A 22582-nucleotide genomic window follows, 5' to 3' on the forward strand; every position below is an offset into this window, starting at 1 on the left:
AGTGTTAAATCTGTACAATTTAATTTGAATGCTTAGATAAAACTTTCACATTTTAAAACTATATTCCCACTATTTTTCAAGGCCAAAGTTTCAACCTTTGGTTCTACTGGCTGGTATTCTATGAGTTATAGTTCCTGCCTCTAAAATATTAATTTACATCTGGGAAGATCTCAACCACCAGAGAAAAGAAAACTTCATGGCTATTGTTTGAAAGATAGTTCCCAGTAATGTGTGCAGTATTAGAAATTTAGAAGGGGCTCTGAATTTTTTTAAAAAATGTATTAAAGGAAAGTGAGTCAAAGGAAACAGGACATGTTGAGCAGTAAGTTTAACTGGGAGAGGAGAGCTGTCAACCTAAAATGAACAACAATCATAATTAAAGCAAAATAGGAATCAGCAGCATTTACAGCGTCTCCATGCCATAATCTTGAGGCTGTACTTTGAGAACATGACCATAAGAGATTAATCATTCCTTTGTAGGTAGATATATAACCTATTAAATCTTACTACTATGATTATTTATTGTCATGTTCTTTGAGGAAGGCCACTAAATTGACAGATACTCATCTCCCTCGGAGAATCATATGTTTTTGTGTATTTCATATAGAGTATTCTAGTTCTTCAAATGTCCATAATTATGTGTTTTTCTTCAGCACTGGTAGTGTTTCTATGCTAACTAACAACATCAGGAGTCTGGTGTTTCTTTAGGTCAAAAAAGATAAAAAAGTACTTACTTAATTATCATGTGTCAGGATGAGAATTAGAATCTAAGATCTGGAGCCAGCTGAAGCTTATTGGAATATTGAATATATACATGAATATAAAAAATACAAAAAAATATGATATCCAACACATGTAGGAGATGCCTTCATAAATAGGCTACAGTAAAAAAATATGTAAAAGCCAAATGATTGTTTAATTCTTCTCAATCCAGTTCTAATAGTAAGCTAGGGAATATGTACTGTTTTGTGCTTCCGTATAAAAAGTTAGGTAAACAAAACACCATTCAATTATTAGCAGCTAAACTAATTATTCTACACACAGCAAGATGCTTTGTCTGAATTCATCTGATTAATTCTCACAGAGTAAGGCCAATACATGTTTAAGTTTTCTGTTCTTAGGACTTACAGCAGCCTAAGAATAGGCACATCCATTTCCCCAGCACTGTAAGGTAGGCCTTATGACCTCTGCTTCTTCCTTCCCGTCTACGATGTTATTAGCAGGTTCTGTGCAACAGCCAAAGGCCTGTTAAAAGGCAGAAATGTGATTTTGATCTTTTTAGTTTCTCACTAAATTACAGAATCAGTTCTCTGGTTGTCAGCTGCTGACAATTTTATAACAGTTTATTTTTCAATACTTCTCTGCAAAACATCAATTTATGGTTTAAGGTGCTCATTTACATCAAGACAGAGTCCTTAGTGGTTAGATGGGTCATTCCTGCAAATATTTGGTTTGCAAGTGACCTTGGAATTTTTTTTTTCATAACAAGAGAAAAATGAAACGTTTTAATATATTTTTTATTTTTAATAGAATCAGGTACAGTTTTAAGTATTCTACATCCTATCCTCAAGGAAGGAATGTATCTTTCAAAAAGTAACTTATTTAAGATCAAAAAAAAAAAAAAAGAAAAAGCTGTGAAGTTAACTATCTCTACTTAAAATGGTATAGTTAACACAAATTCTCTCAATGGCTCTGGCCTGGGGCGCTATTTTTGACAAGTAATAAACCCTGTGGCATGTTCCCCCTCATTTTATTTTCTTTTGTTAAAAATACTTACTATATTTCCAACAAGTGTTTTTGTATGTATCAAATATTTATGATATATGTATCATATATGGTATGCACATTGACTACATTTCTTGATATTTAAAAATAAACTTTATATATTTTGTAAGTATATCACATATAGTCCATTATTCTCATAATCTTTTTCTAAAATACAGATTAATACAAATGAAATATCAGAAATCTTAATTTGTGTATCAGTGACAGGAAATTCTTCACTAAAAATTTAGCTTGGTATTAAATTACTGCATAGGCCCAAGTAGAATATCCTGTTCATATAGGAAAACAGACGTGATTATCTTTTAGTTCAACCAATGTTTACTGCATATCACTTATACTCGGGCACTGTCCAAGGTCTTGTCTTTAAAAGGATATTATTTGGTCTCTTAGAGGAACCCAATAAAGTGGGTAAGACAACATTATTTAACATTTTAAAAGTAAAGATAACATCATTAAATTTTGGCCAATGTTACGCTATGCTTACATTCAAAGTACTTCAAAGATAATTGAAAAGAAAAATTATTCTAGCCATTACTGTTCAGGAAAACTTCTGTGGTGAAAATAACAGATGACCATTATTATAAAGGGTCGAGGGGAATTAACCAGATGAAAACAATGATAAGATCTTTTTCAATCAAAGAAGCATTGTAAATAAATTATGAACCTATCATGACATGTGCTGAAAACTACAATTTAAAGTGTAGGATATAAAGCAGCAGATGTTGAATTAGAGGCAGTCTGAGGTCGCTTCATTAATGGCTCTTATGCCAAACAACAAAGATTAAACATTTCCCTTTAGTAGTTAGGGAGCAATTAAGAATTCTTAAACAAGGGAGTGAATAACATAGCCATATTTTATTTAAGAAGGATGAATCTTATTGCAACCTGGAAGATCATTTTAAAAATGACAAGACTGGATAAAGGGAGATCATTTAGGAATAGATTAGGAAGATTGAGATGATAGATAAATAAGGGGCTGAGGTAAGTGGTCATATAAACAGAGATAGAATATTAGAGTGAACTGAAGCCAAATTCAGAAACAAAATTCCAAAAGACCTGGTTTAAAAAAAAAATCAAAAAAAGGTGAATAAAAAACAGAAAGGAATTTGGACTGATTCTTAGGCTTCTGATATTCATAACTGAATACTCAGTAGATGCCCAGAGTTATATGGAGGCTGGGGAGAAGAAAATAGAAGTAATAATTTTGTGGAAAAGAAGCTGAATTCAGATTTGGACAATTAGAGTTTTAAGTGACCATGGGGCTTTGGGCATTTAAATGCAAGTCTTCAGTGTTAGTTTTAGGTTGGAGCATATACATTCACTGAATGTTTGAGCTTCAAGAATTAGGAGATGTTCTCATGCTAAAATAAACTATATTAAGACATTTAAAATTATTCTGCATAATTATTTATCAAAATAAGTGTTTGTTTATATTTACATTTTTCTGTACTTTTTTTCTGAATAGTTAAAAATAAGTCAGTGACTACCTATGCTCAATTTGACTAATGATATTTTCTTTTAAGACTTCCTTTTCCTTTCCCTTCCTTAGTGCCAGCAAATAATTCGTATTGTTGATTTTAGCCATAAAACTAAGTGGTTAGAAAATCTCTGCGTTATTACAGGTATCTCTCTTCTATCATGTTTTGAAAACTTGTTCTAGTAAATCAAATATTATAGTAAATTGAACAAAATTTGCCATAAATAAGCCAACTGGATTATTACATTATAAAAAATTAGATATAGCACAGTTAAACTAAGCATTTATGTTGAATATACATTTTCCTAAAGGAGTAATTTAATCTTATAATATGCTATAGAAATAATTCTTAATATTGGGTTTCTAATAATGATCATTGTTAACAAATATATTTTTAACCTTATATTCCATCCATTTCAATTACAGTCACTGATTGACGACCTTAGAAAATTCAAAGATGAGTGAGCTGTTATTGGAAAGGCAGTATAAACATGTATAAAGAACACATGAACTACTGCAATTAAATCCCCAAGTCTACCATTCACTGGCTTTGTGACTTTATACAAGTTATTTAATGCTTTGCCTCAGTTTTCTGTGCTGCCTCAGCTTGGCACATAGTATTTGTAACATAAAGATTTCATAAGTACTTAAGGGAGCTTACAATCTGGTATAGATAGACAAAGGAGTAACTATAAAATTATTTGTAATTAACAAACTATAAAAAAACTTACAAATCAAGAAACATTATTAGATACATAGAAAAATGGGGATTCAAAGTTGTGTCATGCTTTCTGCTTAAGGGCTTGGGCATAACGGATACTAAGAAGAATTAACTTGCTTTTTAGCAGTAGCACCTAAATACTATCATATATTGGACAAATTAATCACTATTTTCTCATTTGTTAAGTGAGAATAATATCAGCTCTACTTAATAATTGAATAGTATTTATATAAATATTCATATAAATTTATATATACTTATATATATTATAAAACATATTTTATTGATGATAAAGCTTACACATAAATTATCTCACTTAATTACCTAGTAAAATGAGTTACTGTATAGCTAAATATACAGATGAACAAAGATGAATATAAGAAGGTTATAAATTACTTTCCCAAGGTCATACTGTTTTAAATGGCATATCTGAAGTCAGTCTTGCTTTCTGAATCCATATTCAAAGTTCTTCCAATTACCCTATGCATTAAACGTCTGTCCCAAATGAGATCTTCATAAGAAACTGTTTATAAACTATAAAATATTGTAACACAAGTGATGTAACTTCAGGTATACGTTTAAGGATGGATAGGATTTTAAAAGAAAAATTAGACAAATTATTCTGATATAAAAAAAAAGAGGAAATATACAGTGAAGTGTCTCATAATACATCCTAGGAAGAAATAATTTAGTTTGGCTAAAGATAGCATATTATAGATTCAATTTAATTAGGAGGTTATAATATAGCATTTAACCTGGAAATACTCATTCACGTCCCATTCTTTCCCTTGAAGCCCCCAAAACAAATAAATGCACAGAACAATTCATGGAAAATAGAAGGAAAGTAATAATTTTCTTTTTTTTCCCCCAAGAAATTAGACACAAGACTCAGTACAAAACTCTGGTAGGTGAGATGGACCATGCTGAGCCACCTTTGATCTTCCCTCCTAATCTCCAACTTAAATCACGCTGTCCAAACCAAACATACACGTTTCACAGGATAGAGTCATCAAGACGTAATTTGTTTCGCCCCTTGCCTGTCTCTGAGTATGCTTAGCATGTCTGGGGGTAGCTCTCAAATGAACTATCTATGTTACAGATTTACTTAGCCTATCAAAAAAGAAAAAAAAGTCATGACTACAACTTTCATACCATTTGAAATTTTACCTGTGTAACAAGTCAGTTTCCAAGAGTAATAAAAAATGTAGTTAATATCTTGTACGATTCAAATAGAAGAAATATTTAAAGATGTGTAACAGATAGTAATTTTAAAGGGAAGAGTGCAGAGGGAATATGGTGAGTAACTAAATTGGGGAGAAGGATGGGGAACACACAGCAAACACATAAGGAGATACATAAATAGTTTTAACTCATCTTTGAGAATATTAATAACAACTGACTTTGTATTACCAACTGCTACCAACAGACTGAAAGAAATGTCCTACAGAGAACAAGACTAAACAAAGGTTTGCTTTTGCTTACTGTGATAATTTAGTCTTAAAAAAATAAATAAATAGTGTTGCAATTTGGGCTTAACAACGTGGAAGTCTTAATATGCCCTTGAATGCCACACTAAAAGTCTAGTACAGAAAAAAGCTGAACAGCAACTTTCTTAGTTCCTTCCTAAGCCCTCACTCGCTTTCTATTTTGATGGTGATAAATGATCAGTCCAAGGGAAAACAAAACAAAACAAAATGAAACAAAAAACAAACCCAGGGAAAGTTGGCCTTTGTAGGCCTGGAAGAAGTAGAAGTCTAATCTGACTGCGTTCAAGTGCAAGCAGCCCCTCAGCCTGTATAAAAACACTTTGACAGAGAAGAGCCATCTCTCTAGTCTCAGAAAATTCTCTACTCATCACCGTGATATTTCACGGCCTTGTTGCTGAGTTATTCTCGTAGGAAAAGTAAAGGTTATATATGCTCTCTGGTTCCCTCTAGAGTCTAACATTAAAAGAGGTAATACTGCTTCCACCTAGAAAAGTAATCACAAGCATTATCTGTAAACATACTATTTAATTCACCCTCAAAATTCTCACAGCAACATTCAAAGAATATAAACATAGGGTACAGTTCTGCATCGATTCTGGAGAAAAATAAAAGTGAATCAACAAGATTCAGTTGATGAGAGACTGAATTTATATGACAAGTTTAGAAGAGAATGTGGTAAATAAAATGTGCCAAGTTATTTTGTTAACAGGACTTTCTTTCCCTTTGCCTAGAATATTTTCTCTTCCATTCCTTTGCAAGCTTGATTACTTGTTATCCTTCAAAAATAAGGACACAGCTGAACTCTTGGTTGAGACTCCTGAAATAATCCTTTTTAGTATCTTAACCCCTCCAATAACATTTCAAATTTAATAAGACTCTAAATTATCTAAGGACTTAAAGCATTAGATTTTATTATTATTTCATATCATATTACATGAATATATACCATTTATTACATCATATTATAATCAGGAGCAATCTGATAAATAAGTAGTTTGAATTTAGGCATCAAAACTGTGGATGAAATTGAAAAGAGCAGTCATGCTTAGTAATGTATTTATAGAAGATTGCTTATTTACTTGAGCCTGGCCAGGCTAGTCCTGGAATGTCTGGCCACTCTTAATGGCCATTAAGACCACAACCGAGTAGTCTGAGAAGCCTGATGGCCATCTGTCCAAGACAGCCTTAGACAACAGAGTGTGCACTGGGTTGTGCTGAAATTGTCATAAAGCCAAGACATTCAAGGAAGTAAGTTTTTTTTTTTTTAATTGAATGGACAAGCTAAAAGCTCAGTTTTCTGTAGGATGCAGAGACTATCAAAACAATTTTAATTCCCTTCTCCACCACACCTTAATTAGACATATTGGAGACATTAACAATTTTACTTCTTTTTTTGCTAAGCTTTTTACCCTCTCTTCTTTATATGATCTTCAGAATAATTCAGAAAATGTTAAAGTTAACTTATATCTTATTCATAATTCTTTTCCATGAAGTTTCTTTATAAAGACTCAGTCATTTGAAGAGGAAAGAAGAACATTCTTATTAACCTTATTTCTAGGAATAGAAATTTAATCTATAATGAAAGACGCTGCCTGATGACTCCCAACTGTCTATTATTTAACACCTTATTCTTGTAATTCTTACACCTTTTCATAGCTTTATTGTGCATGTTTGTTGGTTTGATTGTACATGTTAAATTTTTGTTTGTACAACCATATAGTGAACTTCTTCTATAATCATGTCTCTTTTGTTCTCTATTATATACTCATTTCCTAAAATAGTGCCTGGACTATAGAAGGAACTAAATAAATATGTAAGGAATGAATGAACTAAAGAATAAATAATCAAACTTTAGAAGCATATACTGATGGTTTATGATTTAGAGACACAAAAGATGCTAGCAAAAACTAGATTTAATTTCTTAGATGAGACCAAAGCTCGGTTCTATTGGGTCTTCCCAGTTATATACATAAAACATAAAATGGCAATTCATGGTGTTCATTCCTAGCTGCACTTGCTACAGACCGCATAATATGGAGAGTGAAACTGTTATAACTTTAAATGACAATATTCATCCCTGTAAATAAACAGGGCACTGCCCTAATTTTCAATATACATGAAAGGCACTTACGGGCAAAATATTTGTTCTGTTTTAACTCAGGCTGCATTTAGCTTTCCCTCTAAACCATGAGAAATTATATCAATAGCAATATGCAGACTTCCCTTCTCATTTTATTCTGAGCCAGAAAAATTTAAATAGGAATAACTTATTCCGTTAAAAGCCCCCATGTCAACAATCAAAACTGAATAAACACAGACTTCTCTTAGTAAGTATGAGCAAACAGAACGATCACTAGAAAGATAAAAGTCTTAGAAGCTCTAAATAAAGTAATTGATCTGCTAATACTAAGCAAATATTCCTATGTGGTTAAAACATAATAAAGTTATGGAATAAATACAAAACGTATTTTAATAAGATTTGCAAGGAAAATGTGAATGCAAACCAGAATATGCACTGTGATGAACATCTATACATGTATTTGTCTGGAAAAGTTTCCTCTCCTTATTTAAAAGGGGAAGGGTGAAGATATACTACTGTAGACACTAGCATATAAACACAGGCTTGTTTTCATGAAAGATAATGCCCAATTAAAGAAAAAAAAAAAAAACCCCAAACCCGATATATCATGCTTGAGTTACAAGAGAAACATGTCTCTCTTAAAGGAATAATTTCAAATAAATATTACCAATCTGAGTCTAAGAAGAATACAACACATCCAAATGATACATTATTCAAGAAACTAAAGGTCTGAAGTTTAATACAGAATTGATTACAATCATAAATCCGTTAAAAAAATCATATCAGTGTTGCACAAGATTTAATTGGTAATTTCAAATGTTTATCCTTAATTAAAAAAAAAAGCTACATTAAGAACAGAGGTTTCAGTGAAAGGAAGAAACAGACAAATATTTTTCTCTGTAAATATTTTTCTCTGCCCCATTCAAAGAAAACACCCAAACTTTCATATCCAGAATACTGCATCATGAGATTTGGGAATGTAGGGGGAGAAGACGCAGATAATTGGTTCAGAAGGAGTCACGCTAATGAATCCGATGCCTGTTGACAGAAATTCCCACTTAGATTGAGATGACTGGCTCTTGTAGGGGTTGTACAGGCCCAACCTTGCAGAGTCATAATTAAGAGGCACATTTTAAAATGCTGGGGAAAGAACAACAAAATAAATCCAAAGAAAGCAGACACAATAAGATAAAGATAAACACTCGAACTAAAAAGACGTAGAAACAACCACACCAAAGTAGCTTTAAATAACCCAATACAATTCTTAGTTTTTATCAGATTGATGAAAAAACAGAGACTTAGCTAAAATAAGCGAAATTAGGGATGAAACAGGTGATGCAATCTACATAAAGCAACGATTCACTAGATAATTCATGACTCGTCTGCACACATTTTTGCCAACATAACTTAGATAAAATCGAAAATTTTTCCTCAAAAGTAAAAGACTTACAAATAAATGGACCAAAATAGCCGCACAAGAGTTTTGAGACTTTAATCCTCCCCCCAGAAGCGTCCAACCGAACAACTATCAGGACGTGAAAATGAAATACCTTCACAAGAGCCAAGGATTCCAGGTGAGGGGCTTCGCACCTGGTGAAGATCAGAAACACAAAGGCCTCACTGAGGACGGGGTGGGGCGGGGGGGGGGGGTCCCAGCCCCTCCCCAGCCTGGTCTCCCGCGCGGAGAGACGCGCTCCCTGAGGGAGGAGAGCGAAGCGAGCGCGCCACGGCCGCGGCGGACGCCAGGCCCGGTCGCCCCAGCACCAGGCCCAGCCCCGCGGCTCCACGTAGCTCCGTGCGCGCCCTCAGGAAACCAGGCCCCGGGCTCGCCCCCCGCCCGCCCGCTCCAGTGGCCGCAGGCGGCATCCTATCCCTCGGCTCCCGCCTCTTCAGCGCCTTCGGCCCCCAGGCCCCAGGCCCCAGGCGGCTTCCCGGGCTCCCGGGAGCGCGGCCCTCGGCCCACCCGGGCGCCCGCCCGCTCCAGTGTCCTTGACACCAGGCCCTCAGTGGGCTCCAGCGAATCCAGGCCCCACTCACCTCGGCGGCGCCGGCTCCAGTGGCCTCAGGTGGGTTCCGCGGCCTCGGGCTGTTCCTGTGTCACCAAGTTCCACAGCTGCCACGAACGCAGGCTTGCGGCTTCCCGCGCACCTCCCGGCTCCCGGGGCCTCGGGCGGCTTCCTCTGCACCCGGTTCTCGCCGGTTCCCGTGGACTGGGGCTCCGCTCGCCCCGGCACCTGCCAGCTCCCGCGGCCCCCGGTGGCTCCCACGGCACCGGTGGCTTCCTCATTTCCAAGCTCTAGGAGAGCCCCCGAGTGAGCTGGGGCTCCTGTAGTGACAAATGCTCCTGTGGCCCCAGGCGGCTTCCTCAGCACCGGGCTCTCAGGGGTTTCCAGGCCGGGATCCCCTACGGCACCTTCGGGTTCCTGCGGCTCCTGTGTGGGCACCACTGTGGACTCAGAGGCCAGGCCCACTTCACTGGCCCCGGGCGTCTGGTTGGCCCCTGTGGAGCCGAATCAAGATCCTAGGCCTATCACAACAAATTCAAGTGCCAGGCCCGCCCCGGTGACCCCAAGCTCCAGGCTGGTCCCTATGACCGAAAAAACGAGACCAGCCCACCTGCCGGCCGAGGCACCAGGCTTACCTGCCCAAGGACTCCGGCAGCAAGCCAGCCATGGACACCACCAGAATCTCCGGAGGGCTGACCGGTTTACCTGCTGAAGCCAGTGTGTCAAGACTGGAAGAGGTGCCTACATCCTCAAAAGTGCAGACACAATACAAAAGCACAAGGACCATGGTTATGGAGGAAACGTGAAACCAGTAAAGGAAACTGATAAAACTCCGTGACTGAGCCTGAAGAAACGGGCATCTGTGAATTGTCTGAAAAAGTTTTCAGAATAATCCTCTTAAAGAAATCCAGTAAACTACTATGCCTTCGCTTACTGTATTCATTGATGGTGAGCAGGGATTCCGGTAGATTCAGCCATGCTGGTTCTGCAGACTCGCCTGGTTGTTAGCAGAAGTCGTATTTGACCCTGGAGAGAAAAGAGCCCGCGGACCTGGTCTGTCTTCTGTTGCCGGATTGGAGACTGGGATATGCCAGGCCTGGGCTGCCTTCTTCGAGCTCTGCTGTCACGCCAGTTCTCAGGTATCTCCCTAACAAAACCAGTTTACTTTCAGTAAAAACCACTTGCCTTTGACTCTTCTCTTTCTGCTTTTTCCTGTGTTCTTTCCAGGGCTTATAGTTGTAGTTAAGTGGGAGGAACAGGGAGATGGATGGACCTCTTTTGCCCTGACCGGAATCCTCCAACCCTATTTGAGAACTTTCTAGTATAGAATAAAAAATACGAAACTCTAACACCTTTTCCATTTATTTTTGTATATACAGCTATTGAGGAGAAAAAGAAATATGATTAAAAGAAAGAATTACTGAGATTTAGATGGCCACAAAAAGTAATACTCTCATTTAAACAACAAGAACATTAGAAAATTAATACTGAGTTTTGTTCCTAACTCCAGTTTTTTAAAATCTTGATGAAATTCAAAACATACTTCTGTTTGTTTCTTTTAGAAATGTTTGTGTCAGTGATTTGTTATTTTGAAGTGTTCCTTGGCTAATAATGTTATTACTAAAGGAAGAACATTTTCTCTTATTTTATGTAGAAAACACATTTTATTCCTGCAAAAAGATGTATTTTTTAAAAAATAAAGTGCATTTGAAAATAAATGGAATTCTTTCAAAATACGTTTTTTTTTCTTAAAAGCAAGTTGGACAACATTTTTTAAATGAGAAAATGTCATTAGGCAAAATTTGGATTCATAGATGTTTATGCAATAACTGCATAGTGGAGTTTAAGAACTATAGGCTGTTTATCATTAAACTACAAAGATCTATAAAGGCTTCTAGATACCTAATTAATAATGATTACTCATATTTTAAAAATAATTTTATTTATTATTTTTATCAACACATAGTTGACTTACAATATTATATTAGTTTTGAGTGTGCATTATCATATAAATTTTAAAAACAATGTTCTGTTTTAAAAAAAGTAGTCTGTATTTCATTGGGATGTCACACATCTACAGGTCAATTGGAAGGGATTTCCATCATGAAAATATTGTTTTCCATTCCTTCATCATTGTATATGTGTCCATTTATTTAGGTCTTTTATTATATTAAAATATTTTGTATTTTGTAATTATAGATCTTACACACTTTGTAAATCTATTCTTATTTTTTATAATATTTATTGAGGTATAATTGACAGATGACGCACTGCATGTATTTAAAGGTTATTATCAATTAAATTTTGAGCACGCACGCACACACATCCATGAAATTGTCTCCACAATCAAGAGAATGAACATATCCATCATCTCCAAAAGCTTCCTGCCATGTCTCTATCTCATGCCCCCATCCCCAGTCAACAACTGATTTTCTATTATTACGCATTAGTGAACATTTCTTTGACAATTGTATGAGTAGAATCATATAGTATATACTTTTTAAAACTAGCTTCTTTCACTCAACATAATTATTTTTATATTTATCCATTTTTTAGTGTGTATCAATTATTCATTACTTTCTGTTGCTAAGTAGAATTCAGTTGTATGGCTATACCATACTTTATTAACCCAATTGCCTGCTGAAAAATATTTGGGTTATTTCCAGAGTTTCACTATTAGCAATCAAACTTCTATGATAATTTATGTACAAGTATGGATATATACTTTAATTTTCTTGGGGAAATATAAAAGTTATCATTACATAATACAGAGGGGGAAATTATTACTATTTTTTCATCAATTGTGATATTAGCTAATGTTTTTCAAAGGTATCCTTCATCGAATTCAGAAAGTTTCCTTCTATTCCTAATTTTCAGAGGATTTTGTCTATTTGTTATGATGGTTTCTAGAGAAAGGTATATCCATATAAAATTGTGTTTTTGTCTATTTCTCCTTGTAGTTCTGAAGCTATTCTAAAGCTGTAATTAGCTGTGTACAAATTTAGTAGTATGATATCCTTCTGAAATACTGACCCTTTAAGGATTACAAAATGCACCTTTTATTCAAAATAATCTTTTTCTTTAAGCCTGTGTTGCCTGATATTAATATGAGCATACTATTTTTATGCACAATGTATGTATAGAATATAATTTTCCATTGTTTCGCTTCTGATATATGTACAGCTTCATATTTAAAGTACATCTGTAGTAGCATCATATATTTAAGTCAAGCTTTCTTGTTCTATTTGAAAAAATAGCACTTTTTAGATGGTGTTTTCCATTTAAATTATATGTTTGAGTTTATTGACCATTCTGTTAGTTGTTCCCTATATTTTGTTTATTCTTTTCTTTTTTTTTTTACTTTTTTGTTCTCTATTTTTTCTTCCTTTGGGACAATCTAATATATTTTAGTATGTCATTCTTTCTCATATACTGGATTTATTCTGTATCTCTTTGAGCTTTTACTTAATAGTTGATCTAGAATACTCACTATGCATTCTCAATTTACTATGTTTTCCTTGACAATCTTTCAGAATATGTTGTGTAAATAGGTAGATAAATCCTGGAGGTATGGTAAATATAGATTATAATTAGCAAGGAAAAGTAGAGGGTGGACTAATTCTTCTCTTATCCTTTACCATAGTAATCAAAGAGAGATATACACTGCAGTCAAGAGAGATTAAATAATTTACTCAAGATCACTCAGCTGGTAATTTGATTGAGCTAGGTATAGAACTTGATGTTTTTACTAACCGCACTCAGAAATTTCAAGGGAAGACAATTTGGCAGAAAATGGTGAGGGCATGAGAGAATATCAACAGAAACATAATGAAGAGGAATACAAACCAGTCCAGGTCAGAGACTTCTCTTACCCACATGTACGAGTTCTTTCTGATTTCTAGTGTGGAGAAAAAGGAAATAACATAATCCTGCTACAGAGTTCATTGTAGATGTATAAAACTAAAATGTTTCATTGTTTTATGTATTTATGATTAATTATCTAGTATAATTCTTGTTCTTTATTGACAATTTAAATAACCTCAATTTTTAAAATTTTTCTGTAAGATTTTTGAGATGAATAAACAGCTAGACAAGATGGAATGCTTGCATCTCCCTGACAAGGAAAACTGTTCAGCTGTTCATTGTGGGAAATATTAGGTAAGTAGCTCTTTTACAAAATGATGTGTTATTAAGTCTTTTTTTGTGTGTGTGTTAGTGTCTGCTACGTATTACACACTCATAAACTTTTAAGTGTTTTTCTTTCACAATAGTTCATTGGTAAATAGATTTTAGAAGGTAGAATATATTTACCTATAGCAGTAATTTATTAAGAGTATTCATATTCTCCAACTATCTCCCAAATCATTACTTAATCTAAAACACAGTAATAAAACAATTTAAAAACCCACATGCCATATTACTAATTAGGCAAAACAGAAAGCAATAAAATGTTGTAAGAACTCATTTTAAATTTATCTTGATACTGATATGTAATGATTAGCAGACCCTAATGAGAAGAGAATAAGGAGATGGAAGAAAGCATTTTTACATTTACTGAAGGAGATTTGGGAGCACCTTTAATGGCTTGAATGTATTATTGTTGTTGTTATGTTCTTTTCTTGATTCAAGTTTTAGAAATCAGAAAACATTACCTGCTTATTTCATGTGGTATTGATATAAATCATTATATGTGAGACATTAATGGGTTTTCAACCAAGTTATTGACTGCTCCAGCATGACTGAGGTTATCAAGTGATCAATATTGTTGTCCTTAAAATAGAAATAATATTTGTAACTGAAACAGAGAAGAAAAGCTAGTTGACTGAATATTCTTATAGTTTGTAATGAGTAGAAAAATTGTATTTCTGTGCTGGTAGTTTTCTTGTCACCTGCTCCTAAAACTTTACTAATTTATATAGCAAATCCATTGCAGAAAGGGAAAGCAATTGCTCAGGAGGGGAACCCCTCTTGGTTCTTTTTACTGGTCTAATAATTAAATTGACACAATGATTAACAGGAGGAAAAAAAAACAAATTTAATTATGTATGTGCAGGAATCTCTTAAGAATATGAGACCCAAAGAAGTGACTAAAGCAGGAAGCTTTTATACTTTTTTAGACAAAAAAGCAATTATTTGTGAGGATTTGGCAAAATAAAGGGGTTTGTTGAGACAGCAAATTAATGAAGAAACAAAGTTTGTTTATATAGCCTTCTTGGCTTTGACTTCTCTATCTCTGGTGATAAGGATGCCTTCTACCCTCTTGGTATAGGGAGGACACCTTCACATGGAAAATTTATTTCTTGCTTTCAGGAGAACAAAGGTCAGAGTCCTTCTTTTACCTGCTGTTTCTTAAGTGACTTTAATTCAAAATGTCATATTTTGCGTGGCCTGCCCTGAACCTGATCACAAAACAACAGCAATATTTATAGTTTGAAGTTTAACAAATAAGAACCTAAGACAATAGAGGGGAGCAACTTTCTCATCTCTCAGGTTGTAACAATAATATATTTCAGTGAATAGATGCGAAGTATCAACAGAACATTTGAAAGTTAGACTCTTACATATTTTTTCTTTTTTTATTTCTTACTGCTAAAAAGTTCAAGGAGTGTTCTATAGAGGTTTGCGGCCAGCACGTCTTTCCATGAGTCTTATAGAATTGTGAGGATACAGGGTTTTGTTTTGCTTTTATACCAGACAAATGCCGGCAAAAAAGGAGACCTGCTCATTTCTAAACAATAGGATAGTGACAGACCTTGGGGAACAGAACTCTGGCATGAATGAAGAAATCTAAAACCCTATGGTTATAGACAGAATCTTGGAAAGGGGACCACTGGGAAACATAGACTAGGAGCAGGAAGGGTCACAAGAGGGAGGGGCTGGAGAAAGGATGCTCTAAATTAAAAGCCAGGTGTGTCAAGACCTGTGTTCACCTCATAGTTTCACTTATGTAAAAGTTATATAAAACTGACTTGAATCAGCATACAAAAAGCTTTGAACATTGAAGTACAGTTTAAGGAGAAATACAGGTTTCAGACTGGATATTATACATAGGCATCAGAAGCATAGCCAGCAGACTGTTAGTAGGGACATTTGGTGTTAACCTAGCCAGATTGACTGCCTGCTAAAACAATAAGAACAAAAATCAGCATTATTTAGAAATTATAAATAGAACCCAGAGTTACATGGTGTCCACTGAATAGTACTAACTCATGAAAAATAATGAAATCTTGACATTTGTAGCAACATATATGAACCTAGAGGGTAGGTGAAATAAGTCACGGTAAGATAAATACCGTATGATTTCACTGATAAATGGAATCTGAAAAAAAACCAAATGAACAAACATAGCTTAGCTAGAAACAGACTCATAGATACAGAGAACTAGTGGTTGCCAGAGGGAGAGGATGGGGGAGAGAATGGATAAAATAGCTGAAAGCGATTAAGAGGTACATAATTAATGTACATAATTATTAATTATGTAATAATTAAGTCACAGAGATGTAATATACACCATAGGGAACATAGTCAATAATATAGTAATAACTTTGGTGACACATTGTGAGTAGACTTACGGTGATCATTTCATAATGTATAAAGTTATCAAATCACTATGTTGTACACCTGAAACTAATTTATTATTGTAAGTCCATTATACTTCAGTTGAGAAAAAACTGGCAAGATACTGGCAGAATATTTACATCTTGAAATGGCAGAAAAAGAATTTATATTTGAGAGGGACCTATATTAAGGAAGAGAACTGTCTAAAATTTAGCCAAACTGAGGAGAACCTTAAGACCATCTTGGTCAGCATAGCTTAATTTTGTCATTTCAGCAGTTGACTTCGTATACATCTGTAACTGACCATAGTCTCCCTTTAAGTGAAGTACAGCATAAGAAACTTATAATTGCATATTTCCAATTCACCACTCCTGCCCATTGTGCTACTGCGAATGTGCTTCTGCATTTTATTTTTATGTATGTTGTAAACGCCATACAGAATTACCGTGTCTATTAAAGCATTCAATTATATTTTAATAAAATTTACTTAATAAAAACATTGATTCTTTACTTACAAAACTAACATTTCCATTGCTCTATCCTTCTCTCTGTAAATCTATATTTTGACCTGGTATCATTTCCTTTCAGCCTGAAAGACTTTCTATAACATTCTTGTAGTTGTCAATCTGTTAATTCTTTTAGTTTTTTGAATAGTTCATGGATAGTTTATTTTGCTTTGCTTTCTGGTTCTGTAATCTTTTTTTTTTCCTCTACAGTGTCCAGTCTACTGTTAACCTTCTACAGTGTAATTTTCATCATATCCCCTGTAATTTTAATCTTTTATGAGTTCAATTTGTGTGTTTTTAAAATATCTTTTCTGCCTCTACTAAAGTTTCTGAACTTAAAAGATTTAGTTACAAAAACTAGGTTAATGTGTTGGCCTTCTAACATTTGTCACTTTTAGGTCTGTCTTGATTGGTTTTTCTTATTATTAATTACATTTTCTGCCTCTTTGCATGCCTGCTATTTTGTTTAGATGCCTAATGTTATCAATACTTTGTTGGTTGTTGGATATTTTTTGTATCCCTATCACGATTTTTGAGTTTTGCCTGGTGCAGACTATTTGGAAATAGTTTGATCCTTTCACATATCACTTTTAAGATTATTAGGTTAGACCGTAGCTCATAGCTCACTACTATTTACTAAACTTTTCTGTATCATTTGTTCAGTATCTTGTGAATCATGAAGCCCAAGAGAATTGGGTCCCGTGTGAGTGCTGGACACTATCCCCTCCACTCCTCCCAGGTGTTTTTTTCCCCCTGTCTTAGGTTATTTCCCCACAGCATGATTAACTGATTTATCTTAAACCGTATACTCGAGGAGTCTGGGGCCATCTTCAGGTCTCTGGGGTTTTCTCTCTGTGCAGCTCTTTTCTCTCAGGGACTTGGTCCTTAGTCTAGATGTCTTGGTCCCCACGTTCTCTCAGCCCATCTCCTACTTGTAGCATATCGACCAGGCTTCGTCTGGCATTCCTCTCCTGTACCAATGGACAGAAACTCAAGGAAGTGAGCTGATACAATTTTAGGACTCATTTGTTTCTCATACCTCAGTGATGATTGTCTTTCATTTTCTGATGTCCTGCCTGATGCCTGATGTCTTCAAAACCGCTTTTTCTGATGTTTTGTTCATTTTTGGATTGTTTCAAGTGGGAGGTTAGATTCACCTTGGCCAGTGGCAGAGTCTCAGACATATTTTCATCATTGAAAAAATGCAGCAGAATCCATTTTTACTTAATTTCCAATGTGTAATTTTCAGGCTGAATGAAGAAGATATATAACCACCTAGGAGAGGCACTTCTGTTTTTAAATTAACATGCTGGCCCCAACTAACATGGAAAAAATTGTGTTTAATTAGGGAAATACTACAACATCTGATCTTTCCATTAAATGATTTCTTTCGGAAAACTTCCTGTAATTTACTTTAATGCCCTAATATGAATTTTATACATATTCTGCTAATAAAGACATCCACTGTGTCAGAAAGAAATGCCAGCTTATTAGACATATCTGTTTTATTTTGAGTAACCCATGACTTTAAAAAGTATATAGATCACTTCATTTATAAGACAAACAGATTCCACTTAAAAGAAGTGATTTTATCAGATGACATCTGTCTGCAGACACAAACCATTATTCTGATTCCTGAATAAGAGTTTTTTGGTTTTGGTTTTTGTTTTCTTGCATTCAGACTCATTTACCCAACTCCCTGGCTACATAAAACTATACAAATAAATTCTAAATTAAAGTTATGTTAGAATATCCATTTTGATTCTGAGTCTCAATACTACTAACTACACATGAAGGCTGCCTTACCATTCAAGAAGAAAAGTACAGTGCCCTTTATACGGAGATCTATAAATCTATCAGGTAAAGGGATTTGGTATGCAGATTGGCTTAAGTATCTCAAAACTTGTTTTAACAAATAATAATTAAAGCTAATGAAAACAGGGAGAAGGGAAATAGCTTAGTGGCAGTATGCATGTTTATCATGCATGAGGTCCTGGGTTCAATCCCAGTGCCTCCATTAAAAAAACAAGAACAAAAACAGACTAATGAAAACAACGACTCATTGGTGGGATTGATGATCTTTGTGAAGCAAAGTTGTATGTGTTATGTGTAAAATGAAACAGTTTTAATTAACCATACATTAAATGCAACTCATTATAACAGGTGCCTTTTTATGTAAATGAGGAAACACTGCCACTGTCTCTAATCTGAAAATCCTACCGTAGTCTCCTCAAAATCACAGCTTCCTTCATGAAAACAAAACGATATGCCTATCTGTTTATGAAGCATTTTTCCCACATGTAGAGAATGGAATCACATTCTGGAAGAACGTTGTTATTCATCTCGATCTACATCTTTTCAACAGATTCAATCTCAGAGGTAAAAATTGCTTCAGATACTTTTTCCAGTTTCTCTGGAGGCTTCCTTTTGAAGGGTAGGTGAATACCAAAATGTTCAGCCTTTGTTTTTCTTTTGATACCTATGTGTACCATGAGGTCCCACACGTCCTACTTTGAAGCTCTGCTTTCTGCTGTTTCTATGCTGCTTGTATCCCCTTCTAGTCTGGCTCGCTTTGGACTCTTTTCAACTCGCTTTTCCTTTTAGTTCTTTATCTGTATAATTCCTTGGAGTCTTATGCTGAAAAGACACGATTTGACTGCTAGCTCTCAAAAGTGGCAAATGAAATGAGCTTAGGAACTTGTTCTGGTGCCAAGTGCAAAAAACTTCCCTAAATGCTGCAGTTTGAGTAGTCAATTACATGAACCTGTGAAGACATGGTAATGTAGTAAACGTATGTAAATACTGACTGGAATGTCAGAAAAGAGACCCAGTATTAATTTAATGGATTATAGTCACAATATTGATTTTGCTTCTTAAGAACATGCTTGAAAGGAAATCCATTATTCTACCACAGCATTTTAAAATCCAGGTACAAACCATATCATAGTAATACCCTTGGAACAAATAACTTAAAAGAGTGTCTTTTGTTTAACTTAATATCAAAAATAAGAAAAAAGTAAAGTTAAACTATAAATTTTGGGCTCCTAAACGTGTAGGATAATTTACATACTAAAACTGCTACAAAATATTTTATCATTAAAATTAGGAAATGTTGAAGGAGTACCTTTTAAGTGTTTTATGTGTTAACAACAAGAGTTAACCCCTGTTCTCTATGGTATTGTCATCTTAGTGAGTCATAGAATATACCCATAATAAATAACTATGTATTTACATAACATAAAAGAAGTTTTTCAAACAAAATTCTTTAGCACTTAAAAATAGCAATATCAATTACAGATGGACTGCCTAATAAAGTCTTCTTGTTGGAATACAGTGGTTGAAAGCTCAAAGAAAACCCACAAAAATTCTGAAATTGCTAAATGTGTGTGTTTAATCTTGGACACATCTAGAAAATAAAATAGGTGTCTTTTAAAAACTTTGCTTTTAGCCATCTCTGTGTGGATCCTACCAGTAGGACCTAGCATGAACCACAAGCTATAATATTATTCTTCACTATTTTGCCATCTATAAACTTAGGGCAATTTGTTATATTTGAGTTTCTGCATGCCTTTCTTGAGAATGCTTACATTCAAGGGCATAAACCCTGCAGAAAGACACCAGAGTGCATACAGCCTTGAACGTGTATGAAATCTTGAGACGGGTGTCCCTAGACTCATATTCTGGTTCCACCACTGAGAAACTCTGTCACATGAGGTAAATAGTTGACCTCAGTAAATGCTGGATTTCTTATCTATAATTTTTTTAAAATATAGGAATAAATACACAGTCTGTATAAATATACAATGTGTATGAACCCATCTCATGTTGTACTTGATGCATATTTGTCATCCGTACATTTTATTCTTCCTTTGTGTTCCTCAATGAAACACCACGAAACAAGTTCCAACGACATCTACTGACCAGTTCACATCGAACTGCAGTTATTCTTGTTCATTTCCTAGTTGTATCCAAACACCATAAATCGAGATGTTCTTCCCCACTATTCATGACCTCCATTCTGAAGGCCAGGTTTTGAATCCTGAGAAGTATAAATTGATATATACTAATTACTGGTTTAATGTATTATGCATCATAGAATTCTGCTACAGTGGCATATTCAAAAATCCACTGTGAAGACACTACAACACAACAATTTTGGCTTTTATTCTGCTATAACACACACTTTGTTTCTGCAGTCAAGATGTTTAAACCTGCCTGAATGCTTAGTGAATATTAGTACCACCCAAACATGTAAAAAGCCATATAATATTTTATTCAAAATTTACTGACAAATAGCAGCATGCTCCAAAGTGAGTCTTAATTCAGAGAAATGGTGTCTCATCATTATTTTATCTACACTTTTAAAAAACTAAAATATTTAAGTTGCTTACTCAAAGTTTCTATAGTGTGAATCCAATTCAGTAGTGATGGAATTAACCTGCCTGCAGACAACCAATATAAACTCTGGAAAATTACATAAAAATAACTGCTTGGAGGTTAAAGAGTAAAGAGTGACTCATAAAGGCAGAAGCTGAACAAGAGTGGACCCTAGAAGACATAAAACTACTGAGATTTGCCTTTGTCAGTATATGCGTACTTAGAAAAAAAAAAACAAAACACAAACAATGGAGACCAGAAAGCAATGGATGCTATCTATAAGTCCTGGGAAAAAATTGTCAACATAGAATTCTACATCTAGCAAAAATATCTTCAATAAAGGTAGAAAACTGACAAAATTAAGGGATTAATAGACAAAAGCATGAACATAAGTTGAAACAATTTTGAGAAGCCACTCAGAACCACTAGAAACAAAGATATCGAGGATTGATCAACACCATCAAATGCCAAACTGCAAAATACGTATTCCTTTTAAGTACACAGAATATTCATCAATGTAGAGCAAATGCTGGACCATATATAATAATAAGTCTCACTCAATGTCTAAAAAAATTAAATTTACAGAGTATGCTCTCTAACAAAATTTAATTAAATTAGAAATAATTAACAAAAAGATGCTTGCAAGAACTTCCCCAAATTATTAGAAAAATTAGGAAAAAAATCACTTCTGTCTTGATGAATGTTCACGAACAGTTGAAAACAATGTGTCTTCTCTCCTTGTTAAGTAGACTGCCAATTAGGTCAGTTGGATTGATAGTGCTGTTGAAGTCTTGTTTACTCTTACTGATCTACCAAGACTTGAGAAAGGGCCTTGAGATCCCAAGCTATAATTGTTTCTTCTTTCAGTTCTGTCAGTTTTTGCTTCATGTTTTTTTTTTTAAAGCTCTATTATCTATTTAGTATTTTCATTTCTGTTTTATTCCTTTTTTTGGTTCTCTTGAATGACTGCTTTATCACTATAAAATCATCTTCTTTGTGCCTGCCTATAATCCTTTTCTGAGGTCCAATTTATCTCATATGATATAGTCTCTTAGGTTTATTTTGACTGGTGTTTCTATGGCTTATACTTTAAATTTATTTTTACTTTTAATCATTCAGGTTTATAGAAGGATCGTTTATATATGGTTAAATTCGGGGTTTTTTTAGCTGTACATTCGGATCAGTTTTGACAAATATATGGAGACAGGCTACCTGTACCATAAGCAAGGCATAGTACATTTTCATCACTCCCTAAACATCCCTAATTCCATATTACAGTCAAGTTCCTCTCTTGCCCCAGTCCCTGGTATCCCCTGATATTATTTTTGTCTTCTAGAATTCTGTATAAATGGGTGATTCAGAATTTACTTCTTGTCTGTGGGTTCTTTTATTTAGCAATATATTTTTGAGTTTATCCTTATCACTGTAGTGTAGTAAATCTTATTACTGCTGAATAATATTCAATTGTATGGCTTTACCAGAGTTTGTTTACCGTGAATCCGTTGATGAGCATTTGGGTTGTTTCCCATTTTTGTAAATTATGAATAAAATTGCTATAAACATTTTTGTATGTGTTTCTGTATGG

The sequence above is a fragment of the Vicugna pacos genome, chromosome 24 (assembly GCF_048564905.1).
Source record: "Vicugna pacos chromosome 24, VicPac4, whole genome shotgun sequence".
Lineage (NCBI taxonomy): Eukaryota > Metazoa > Chordata > Mammalia > Artiodactyla > Camelidae > Vicugna > Vicugna pacos.